This window comes from Mandrillus leucophaeus, unplaced genomic scaffold (assembly GCF_000951045.1).
Source record: "Mandrillus leucophaeus isolate KB7577 unplaced genomic scaffold, Mleu.le_1.0 Scaffold121, whole genome shotgun sequence".
Classification (NCBI taxonomy): Eukaryota; Metazoa; Chordata; class Mammalia; order Primates; family Cercopithecidae; genus Mandrillus; species Mandrillus leucophaeus.
The window spans coordinates 5,298,358-5,310,254 of NW_012100432.1; the positions used below are offsets into that span (position 1 = coordinate 5,298,358).

Sequence of the window (11,897 nt, forward strand, 5' to 3'; positions counted from 1 at the left end):
GGGCCGCCGGGGCGCTGCGAGACTGGAGAAGTTGGCGAGGTGAGTCGTGGCAACCCCAGAATCCCATCTGCGGACCCGTGTCTCGCTCCCTACACCCGTGCCAAGTCCAAGGGAGGCTTTGGGCTGGAGAGGCAGACTTCCAAGTTTCACCCACGGGCTGCCCACTTCTGTTTCTTAGCCCGATAGAAAAGAAGACCCACCTCGGTGGAGTCCCTCTAACAGCTCAGTGCTGATAATCACGTACATTTTTGAAGTGTCAAGGAAAGTGGTTTCGTACATTAAATTTTTTAACTGTCAAGGCAAGGCGTATTTTTGCACTTTTGCAAACATGCACCCTTTGTTTAATTTGTCAAAAGCCATCACAATGCAAGAATGCTTTATCTAATTCTCATGTTTCACTGGAGAATTTTGCGGAAACCTTAGATCTGATTGAGTTGGAAAAGTTAGATGTTTACCAAGGACTGGCAGCCTCTCGTTCAACCTGGAGTACCCCCATGCTTAGAACAGAAGAGACACTTGACCTAAGTTTATTAAAAAGTTCTCTCCTTGAAAGGACTGATGCGTGGCACAGAAAAGACAGAGTGGGGGTTTCCAGATCCTCATTCTGTTTCAGGCTCAAGTGTGGTCAAAGGGTTCTCCTACTAGAAAAACATCTTAACCTTCGACCTTACGTTTGATACTCTCTTTCCCTACACAAAGCTTAACACGCGGAGGCTTTTCATCAGAGCGCTTTATATTTGGCCTTAGGGTTGCTGGAACGCCCCGCAGGTTAGGGATTTGCCTTCATTTCCTTTGTTGTGGAGGGCTTTTCAACAATCCCCTTGTCTTCTAGTGAGTCTGTTTCATCTGCCCTTTCAAAACTGTTGTTTCTAACTGCCAATGCAACGTCCTCGTTTGCTGGGCTCCTTAATTTCAACCTGAAGGGAGGTGAAAAATTCCTTTTAACCATAATGACTAAATCTCTTTGGTGCTTTTACTGTAACTAAGAGAAAAGACATGAAACCTCAAGAAGTAGCTGTGTCAGCTTTTGTTTCCCTTCTGCCTCACTACAGATGGGTACTGACAAGTTTTAGAGGGAAAAAGACCCCAACAATCTGTCACTTTAAAGTACTTATAACACTTTACAGCCCCTTCTGGATGTGTACAGTCTTTAAGGATATGTCTGTTAGGAAATTAATAGGATTTCTCCTCTTCTATACTGGTGTTTCTTATGATAGATTAATTAGGGTTTAACTGCAAGTTTAATATGATTGCTAAGTTTGATGGGACAACTGGTAAGATAATAATAATAATGTCACCCTTAACATTGTTAACCTATTGCCAGGGATATTGCTAACCGCAGTACACACAAATAGTCACAGTTAACACTTACATATACAACTACATAATCCACACCATAATCTCCCCCAACCCCCACTGCCTTTTTGTTTTTTTGAGACAAAATAAATCATGGCACATGCAGTGCCATGATCTCTGCTCACTGCAACCGCCACTTCCCAGGTTCAAGCCTCCCAGGTTCAAGTGATTCTCATGCCTCAGCCTGCCAAGTAGCTGGCACACAGGCGTGTGCCACCATGCCCAGCTAATATTTGTATTTTTAGTAGAGAAACGGGGTTTCACCATATTGGCCAGGAACTCCTGAGCCCAATGATCCACCTGCCTCAGCCTCCCAAAGTGTTAGGATTACAGGCGTGAGCCACCGCGCCCTGCCCACACCATAACCCTTTGATAGTGGTTTTCAAAGTGTGGACTTTAGACCAGTTGCACAGGCATCATCTGGGAACTTGTTAGAAATGCAGATTCCTGGGCCCCACCCTAGCCCTACAGAATCAGAAGCTTTGTAGTGGTGGTGGTGGTCAGCAACCGTGTTTTAACAAGTCCCTCCCATTGTTTCTCACGCACAACAAAGTTTGATAAAGTGCTTTGCAAAGCACCAATGGTATCCCCACTTTTCAGATGAGGAAAATATTGCACAAGGGTTAGTAATTTTTCCAAAGTTCACAGGTAACCTGGTAGAGAAAGATAAAGATCCAGGCAGTGTGGACTCAGGTTGAGCACTTACGTGCTATGCTGATGTCATGCCATAGACTTGCCTGCAATTCGTAATTTTACTGAGATTTTTTTAAAGAAACACTAGATTTTTGGATCTGTCTCATTCTTCAAGGTGTTGAGAACAGTGGCGCAGCATCTTTTTGTCTCTATCTGAACAAAGTGGCTCTGACTAGGAGGAGATCATGAACAGAATCCAAATGGATGTTTTAGGGAAGGACTATTTCCAGGAGCAACAGTACCCTTGAAGCCATTTTTCTTTTGAACATATCTCTTAGATTATCATGGAAATCATGGCCAACACCATAGGAATAAAGAACAAAATTTTAAAACTGGAAAAGGAGTAAAAGACAAAAGCCACAGGAAGTCTCAGGCTCAAGTGCATAAACAGTTGACATTTTCTGGGACTTATTTATTGTTTCTCTTGCTACCTCGACAGAAATGGCAGCAGAAGACTCTGAAGTTGTGAGGGAGTAGGAGGATCTCTGCTAGGTCTCTTTTATTGCTTTCCTAATTCTGCTTGGGTTAAATTTTTGTGGTTTAGGAGGAATTTCATTTAGGGAGGGAAGAGAAAGCCTCGTGTTTTCAAAAAACGAGTGCTTTAATCTCTTTACATGGCTAGAATCCAGAAGAGATGAAGGCTACGTGATCTCATTTCTCTGGTCTGGGGAGGGTCAGGCTTGTGGTTGTAGTTAGCTGAGAGCCTGGAGTTGGATGTGACACAGTCCACCACCTGCTTACCATCCACAGCCTGTGCTGCCTCGCCTCCCACAGGGGGCTGCTGTAAGTGAAGTTCTGCCACGTCAACGCAGGAAACGTAGCACTCTCCTTCCACATCTTGTTTTCATTTCACAGAAGTTTCCAAGGACTTGCCTCGTTAGTAGGCAGACCCTTCAATTTTATAACTAGTCATTTGTATACAATCTGTCCTGTGGTGGCCTCCTTCTCTATAAATATAAAGCCAGGAGGTAAGTAAGGTCTGAGCTTTTCTGTCAAGGGGGGGATTTGAAAACGGACACCATTCTGGAAGCAGCAGTCCCAGTGCACAAAAGAAATGAAATCTTCCTTCTATTTTGGCTTATTGGTGATTTACAGCTGGCTGACTTCCAAAAAGAATCTGAGGCGACGTATAGTAAAAGACACATATACAATAAGTCCATTGAAATGGTATGAAAAATGAAAAGTCATAAAGAAGAGGGGTAAATAAATACTGTTCATCAAAAATAAACAGTACTTCTGTTAGTAGGATTAAGTGTTAAATTTAAGCCTGGCAGCCATTTCAAAAAGGGAACCTTGAGGGGCTGCCTCATTTTCACTGAATAAGAGGAAAGGTTTATCAAGAGAGATCTTTTTTTTTTTTCCTAAAACTGAATCATAAAATGAGAATTGTACTTGGGAATAGATTTTAGACATTAGAAGACTCGCTCTAGGTTGCTTCTGAAAACTCCTCCTTGAGCCTACATGTGGAAAAGGAAGGTTAACTGCTAATCAGCGCAATATAGGAAAGAAGTTGGCATGTGGGGTTCAGCAAATTGGGTTCTAGTCCAAAGCCATTTCACCTTATTTTCTTCATCTGTGAAATGAGCAAATTAATCCAAAAGTTGTCTAAGATATCTTCCAGCTCAGACATTTGATGATCCTGTGATGAGATCATCAAGTTTAGCAGCAAAAGCCCAACAATGGCTATTGCATGGCCCTTTGTGCTAACTCTTGCAAAATCACTGTTTCCCATTTATGGGCTCCATCCTAGGGCTCTTACTGATTACTCAACCGCAACCCTGTCCTGAACTTTATTCTTTTTCTTCTGTGTTGGCCTGGATATTGCTGTTTCTCTTAAAATATGGCTTCTAAGGGAGACTTAAGCTACTTTAAGCCCTGTAGTTTTCCTCTGCCATTTTATTCCATAGTCATTCAGCAAATGTGATTGCACATTTACTCTATCAGGCACTCCTGGTACAATGGTGAATGGAGTTGCTGCCCTCCCAGAATTTGGGGAGGAGGGAAAGGAGACAATACAGAAACGCATTACACTTGGCAGCCTCCCCAGCTGCTCCAATGAAAGGAAGCATGTGTCTCATCAAGAGGCACCATTTCCTGCAGTTCCCTTTGGTGTCTGAGATAAGTCTTCTCAGAGTGTTCAAACCTGAATAAAGGTCTCACTAAAAGGGATGGTGTTCTGTAGCAAAATGCTTCATCTATGTCCATCCTATAATTAGCTAATAGCCCCAGAGCACATTAAAGGTGTCTGGATCTTGAGTACTGTCTATGATACTATGTAGTGTGAGTCTTGATTCTGTCCACAATTCATTTTTGTTGATTGGTCCATGAATCCCCTCGATCACCCTCCACACCTACTCAGTCAGTAAGCCCTGTTGGTTCTGTCTCAAAAATATATCCCCAGTTCCACCATTTCCACTCCATAGTTACTTAGTGAGGTCCTAACCACCATCATTCCCTAGCTGGACACCTACAGGTGCCTACTCTCTGGTTTGTGTGGTTCCACTCTAGCGCCCTCTACAGTCCATTTTCCTTACGGCCGCTGAAATAATCTGTAATAGGTAGACCAGATGGGGTCCACCTATTTGCTGGTTAAAGCCCTCCAGTGATTGACTTCCTATCACACTAAGAATAACTTTAAGTTTCCCGGTGTGGCCTTTGAGCCCTTGCCTGATCTCAACCCCATTTAGTTTTCTGGCCTCCTCTTCTACCACTCCCCATTCACTTACTCTGCTTCAGCCACACTGGGCTTCAAATACACCAAGTCCATTCCTGCTTCAGTAGTATGCATCTCTCTAGTGCTGGAATGTTTGCGCACATCCTAGCATGACTAGCTCCTCCGTTTCTTTCAGGACTGTTCTCAAATATTTTCTCCTAAGGGGGTCCTCGCCATCACTCTCTTCTTCCTTACCCTGTTTAGTCTTTTGTTTTTCAGAGCACTCATTGTGTGAATATTGTATGTTATTTGCTCCTGCCCCCTCATGTACACTTAACAGTGTTCTCCTTAAATCACTATTTCACTGACTCCTAAAACAGAGATGATCTCATAGTAGATACTCAATACATATTTGTTGAATGAACTAATGAATGGGTGCAGGAACTGCCTGTGCCAGCCCTGTTCCAAGACTTAATTATAATATTAAGTTCCTTATTATCTAGTAATATTTAAAATGGTCCCATACCCTTTTGAAGAATAGTGAGGGTCTTTAATAGTAACACCATTAAAAGGGACGTTTTTCCTTTTAAATAGGTTTTATTATTTTTTATTACTTTTATTATTTGGGTTTTTTTCTTTTTTTAGGATAGTGTCTCACTGTGTCACCCCAAGAGAGCGTCTAAGCCCACCATGATGATCCATGCCTTTCATAATGTGAGCTTCTTGTATCCAGGACTAAGCGTGTCAATACACTCATTTCTCTGCCAACAGCTATTGGTCTACAGGTGTGTCATATGACCCAAACTGGCCCAATCAGCCAGAAGGAAAGAACTTATTTTACATTATTAAACAAAAGACTCCATCTTCTAGATACAACCAAGGAAATAAATAGCCCCAGCTGCCACCATGATTGTAAGGGAATCATCTTTAGGATGAAGCCATCTGTTTGGGCAGTAGAGAAAGAAAATACAGGTCCTTGAGGACACCACTGAGTCCCAGAATCAAGGCATCCTGAGATCTAACGTTTCTTGGGCCCTGTGTTGGAGTTGAGAGTTCTGTTATTGCATCCAAAATCATCTTAGCTGAACCAGATGATTCTTTTAAATCAAAATCTTGGGACTATTGATGGAGAGAAAGGGGAATAGTTGGGTGGGGGCACCCAGGAAGTGAGCATCCACCACACCCCAGAGCAGCCATTATGTGCACTTGACCTTATCAAAGCCTGCGGGTGACTTACCAGGGGTAGGTTCCTGAGCAAAATCAGAGCTTTTCTTAAGGATTTTAAAAAATTGGGATCAGAGACTATATGGTGACTCAGCAATAGCTTGAGCATACCTTAGAATGACCCTGCATGCCAGATGCACCTGAATGTGTGTTCCAACCTAGGGAATCCTGGAGTGGCCAAACCAGAGATTCATGCTTATGTTCTATGAGGAACATCTGAGCCCTCGTCCTGCCCCGTGGAACTCGGGCTATGCAGGGGATTAAGGCCTTGAGTTTTGGGTTGCATGAAGATTGCCAGGTGGAGGTTGTTGAGGGGAGGGTGGTAAGTGAAAACGCTATAATATGTAAACTGCACACCTTTTGCAAACAGTTGCGGTTGTTCTGCCCAGCCCTTCCCCACTGGGCTGTGCAGTCATCTTGTCCAACCTACCGCCACTGCACTGCATGTAAGGCGGTCCTCCTGCCCAGCCCACTGCCACTGGACTCTCTCCCTTATATGGAAGCCCCCAGTAAAACCCCAGGTCTCATTTGCTGGCTCTGGGTCTCTTCTTCAGCCTCTTGCACCTGGTGCCTTCCCCATTGAGATTAATAGGGGTTTGGTACAACGGAGACCTAAGGGAATAGCATAAGGGCAGATTGTTTCTAGTGGCTGAAGCTGTAAGTTAAGCAACTCAGGGACTGCAACTGTATTTCTGCCAGTGGGGAAGGCTGTTCTGCAATAGGAGCTAATGGAAACCAAGATGGTATGAAGAGATGAGAAGTGATGCAGAGCAACCCAGATGGGGTAGGGTGGGTGGGGTGGGGTCAGGTGCGCTGGCAGCGGTGTGCAGGCCAGCGGGGCGGGGCCGGGGCTGGGTGGGGGTGGTGGGCAGCTCCCAGCACTGTTCCCAAGGCCAGCTTCTTGCCTTTCACTGTCTCAACCATTTCTAGATTCTGTGATGTAATGAATTCCCCTCTTTTTCTTAATCTAGTTTGACTTGCATTTGTTACTTGCCACCAGAGAGTCCTGACTAATTTGAATATGTAGCACCTGCTTTTAACACCTTTACTAAATTCAGTAAATACTGGCCATGTTGACACTGGGGCCTTTTAAAACTCACAGGTGAGAGTCTTTGGAAGAGAATTTGAGAACAGATTTGTTTTCCTTAAGAATACTTCATTTATAATTCACTGTAAAAAAGACAAAATTTTATGTTGTATGTATTTTAGCACAATTTTACAAATAATATAAAGAAAATAAGATACTTCTGTTGAAGAGAATATTCATTTTACGTTTCCCTTAAATATTCCCCAGCATTTGTTTCAGATTATGAAGTTCTGAAAACTCCTCCTGGAAAAAGAAGTTTTTTGACATGATACCTTCATTGGGAGCTGCTGATTTTGTGCCAGTAAAGAGTGACCTTCATATATTTCAAGTGACTTTTAGATGATCCCCTATCTCTTTTAGCAACATGAGAGACTGTAATCTCATATGGTACAATTTATAAACCAAGCTTTACATAAGACGATAGAGAATACATAATCCAAAATATGACTGTCTTTTATGAGTGAGAAAACTGAAATCCGAAAGGTGAAATAATAATGTACATAAAGCACCTAGCACAGTAGGTTAGCTCATGGGAGTCACCAAATGATTTGCTGTTCTGAGTACTATTATTATCCATCATTGCATTGTTAGGAATTGAGCCATAACTAGACCCAGCTAAGTACCCGTGTGACTTTGAACAAGTCAGTCCTCAGCAAATTGTGGCTTTCTCAGAAATAAGCTCAGTGACAAAATGAGACAATGCAGGTAAAATGCTGACACCAGAAACTCCCAGCAAGTGTTAGCAAGGGCTAAGATACAGATTCAAGGCTGGGCCTGGTGGCTCATGCCTGTAATCCCAGCACTTTGGGAGGCCGAGGCAGGAGGATCGCTTGAGCCCAGGAGTTAGAGACCAACCTAGGCGACATAGTGAGACACCCATCTCTATTTCAGTTTTATATATATTTTTTAAAATGCAGATTCAAGCAGCCTTTTCTTGTTGGGATAGGTATAACTTGAGGAAGCTGAGACTCAGCTTCTGTATGTAATAAAGGATACACCAATCTCAGTCTCCTGGTACTCATTACAAGCTGAAGGAGTGTGGCCAGGCGCGGTGGCTCATGCCTGTAATCCCATCACTTTGGGAGGCTGAGGCAGGCAGATCACTTGAGGTCAGGAGTTCAAGACCAGTCTGACCAACATGGTGAAATCTGGCCTCTACCAAAAATACAAAAATTAGCTGGGCATGGTGGCAGGCGCCTGTAATCCCAGCTACTCTGAAGGCCGAGGCAAGAGAATCGCTTGAACCCGGGAGGCGGAGGTTGCAGTGAGCTGAGATTGTGCCTCTGTACTCCAGCCTGAGTGACGGAGTGACACCTTGTCTCAAATTAAAACAAAACAGAGCAAAAGGTTTACTAGCAGTTCAAATCCGGTTTGTAGTAAGATAGAGTATTGATACATAAAATAATGTGCTTTTTGCTGCCCTGCCTAGCCTGGTTTTGGCATGGATATAACGTATTTAGAGGAAAATGAAGGCTTCTGATGAATTTCACATTAATACTTATGATGATAACTAATATTGAATGATGATTTAAAATATGCCAGGTACCTTATTAAGCACTTCACTGCATTATTTCATTTAATCCTCATAATAACCTAGGAGGTAGGAACTCATATTGGGTAAGGCAGAACTCTTTCAGTTGCACGTGATAGAATGCCAGCTCATCCGTTTGTATCGCTTAGTCATAAAAGGGGTTTTAACTGGCTCGTAAAACTGGAAAGTGCAAAGAGATAAAGCTTCAGTCACAGGTGAGGCCAGGATTTCTAACCATCTTGCCTCCTTTTAGCTCTGCTTCCTTCTGTGTGAGCGACACTCTCAGGTCAGTTTTCTCCATGTAATGATTCCCAATAGGTCTGGGTGTGCAACCTCCTCTTCTAGTAGCCCCTAAGGGAAAAATTCCATCCAGCAAAAGTCCCAGGGCTGCCTCCGTTGACCTCACTTGACTAACATGTGTTTCCAATCACCGACGGCTACACATGAGATGTGCCTACAGCTGGTGGGGTGAGGGGCAGCTGATTCATCCCCTCCAAGCCTCATGAGCTGAGAACAGAAAAAGAGTGGTGTCCCCAAAATAAAATTAAGGCGCTTTTACCAGAAAGTCCTAAACACGGATGCCAGTAAGAAATCCCAAAACCTAAAGCAGATGTCCATTACCATTGGTATGCCCATTTTACAGATGAGGAAACTGAGGGCTAAAGGTGGTTAAAGCACTTACCCAAGATAGGACAGTCAAGTGGCAGGCCTAGAATTTGAAGCCAGGTCTGTGTGCTTTTAGAGCAAAATTGCTGACCACCATGCTGTAGCTGAGAACAAATGTCACAATTTGAACCATTTGATAGCTTTCTAGAACCTCTCTAGTTTTTTTTAATTGTTCAGATTTGTAAGGAAAAAAAATTATGAAAATGATTCTACTTCAAGTTTAAAAGTTTTTATATATTTACATATGTATATACACACACCCACGTATATTGGGTATAACTCTGGAAGACAGCGTACCAAAATTTTAACAGTAGTTATGAAATTGGAATTGAGTGCCCCCCACTTTTGCTGGTGGTATTTAAAATTTTTTCTATGATATATGCACTACTTGTATATGCATTAAATAACTTAAAGTATATAAATTACCATAAAAATTAAAAATCCCTTGATGGCCTGAGGCTTAGGAAGCTGGAAATTAGTTGGGGAGACCATTTTTCTTCGTTTCCTCCCTCTAAGCTTTAAAGTCCTTCATGTTCTTCTTCAGGAAATGAGACAGAAATGCTCCTTTGCGGAATATGTAATCCTCATCTAGTTCTTCTCCCTCGTATGTCAACAGCCATTTATTTCAAACTAGCACTGCCGATTCATATTTTAAAATCTCAATAACATGTTAATTTGGAAAGAAGAAGGAGATGGAGAAATAGAGTCTGCTGTATGTCAGGAACAATCATAAGGGAAAAAACGAAATGAGAATAGTCCAGGTGCCTTCGTAGAATTCTAGAGGGGGAATAAATCAACACAAATGTGACTAACCTCTACGAATGGCAAATGGGTGGATTAGGAAGGTAGCGTTGGCAAAGGTCTGTTGTGGAGATCGTTCCCTGCACACGAGCACCGGGGGAGGCGTGGGAGACTGAAATGCAGTCCATGCCAGGAGCCCTGCGTAGGGGCTGCCTCTGCTCAGAGAGGTCTCTTTTTCTTTTCTTTTCTTTTCTTTTCTTTTCCTTTTTTTTTCAGGTGCAGTTTCACTCTTGTTGCCCAGGCTGGAGTGCAATGGTGCGATCTCGGCTCACTGCAACCTCCACCTTCCAGGTTCAAGTGATTCTCCTGCCTAGGCATCCTGAGTAGCTAGGACTACAGGCATGTGCCACCACGCCCGGCTAATTTTGTATTTTTAGTAGAGACAAGGTTTCACCACGTTGGTCAGGCTGGTCTTGAACTCCTGACCTCAGGGGATCCACCTGCCTTGGCCTCCCAAAGTGCTGGGATTACAGGCGTGAGCCACCGTGCCCAGCCAGAGAGGGCTCTTTTTCTAACTTACTTGTGTGTGGTTCCAAATACAACATAATGACTAAAAGCATGGCCTCTTAAGTCTACCTCTCTGGGTTTGAATCCTTGCTGTGACACTAGTTGTAAAGCTTATGTATGTGCACAATGATGTCTAAAAGCAAACACACACACGTATACACATAGTTGTAATTACCAACTTTAGGCTCTGAACACCTACCATGCATTAGACCTAGACTTTGTTTAAGAATACAGCCTCATTTCAGATATCATGAGCCAAGCTAAATATGTACTATTAATAATTAAATACATTTATCAAATAATGTCATGAAGCCCCCCATGGAGTTTTTTGGCACTCTCTTGGCATTATTCATATAACACCATGACTTCAAGGCAAATGCCAGCTCTTCTGTCTATCTTGAAAGATTTATGATATTTGATTTAACTCGAAACCATGGGTCATTAAAAGTTATTTAACTGTTAGCAAAGTCCTTAGTGTCATGTGTGGGTTCTGAGTGAAGAATCTAATCATGGCGTCAGGGGAGAAAATTTTTGTCAGGGGATTCATGCTTTCCAAAGCCTGTGGTTTGCAGGGAACTTTAGTAGTGACTCTCACTGCCAACACTTGACATGGCTATAATTATCCCTCTCTGGACTCTTCTTCCAGGGGCCATATCAAAGTGTTGTTTCCGCTTCCTGAACTGCCACTCTGTCCTCATTTGCAGACTTTCTCCATGTTAAAATAGCAAAAATGGTTTCATCTTGCAAAATACTCCACTAGGGAGGGGGACATCACTAGTCTATTCTTCCCATAAGGTGAGCATATTCAGCTTCTTAAAATTCATCTTCTACCATTTTTCCCCCACGTATTTCTATTTCCTTCTGTAAGTAAAACTAGTTGCCAACAGCGCAGTTTAGGGCTGTATTTGAAAGAAGTGCAATTTTCCATCCAACTTTCCCTGCCAGTCTGTATGGCAGCCTCAGGTTCACCTGAGTTAATTTAGCTTGACAGCTCAGGAGAAGCACTGATAAGAGAAATAGCAGGAGATGGCAGAAAAGAGGGTCTGAGTAGAACCAATTACTCGCTTTAATAATTCAGTGTATTTTGCAGTAATAGGCTACAAAGTAAATAGCACTACACATAAATGCCGTATTTCATTATTTATACACTCCAGAAATTGAAGTTTAATTAAGTCGCACGCTTGAGACTTCTAAGCGATTAAGGAGACGCTTGTCTCAGGCACCATGGAGAGGAAGCATGGAAGTTGCTACTCCCTCCGAGCCTTCTGTGTTATTCTGAATATCATTTTTCATTTGAGCTTGGGGAACACTTGAGCCAGGACAACTAGGGCAACGTTTTACAAACCTCACTCATTCCCACATGGCATCACAATTCTTTT

The 11,897-nt window shown here is 42.8% G+C and overlaps 1 protein-coding gene across 1 annotated transcript in view; it reads left to right on the forward strand.

Annotated features, from left to right (window-relative positions):
• Positions 1 to 6: 6 nt before the first annotated feature.
• GXYLT2 (glucoside xylosyltransferase 2) overlaps positions 7 to 11,897 on the forward strand; it is a 78,374-nt gene continuing 66,483 nt past the window's right edge. The window contains exon 1 of the mRNA XM_011971278.1: positions 7 to 39. The gene's annotated coding sequence lies outside the window, so the exon portion shown is untranslated. The remainder of the gene's footprint in view (positions 40 to 11,897) is intronic.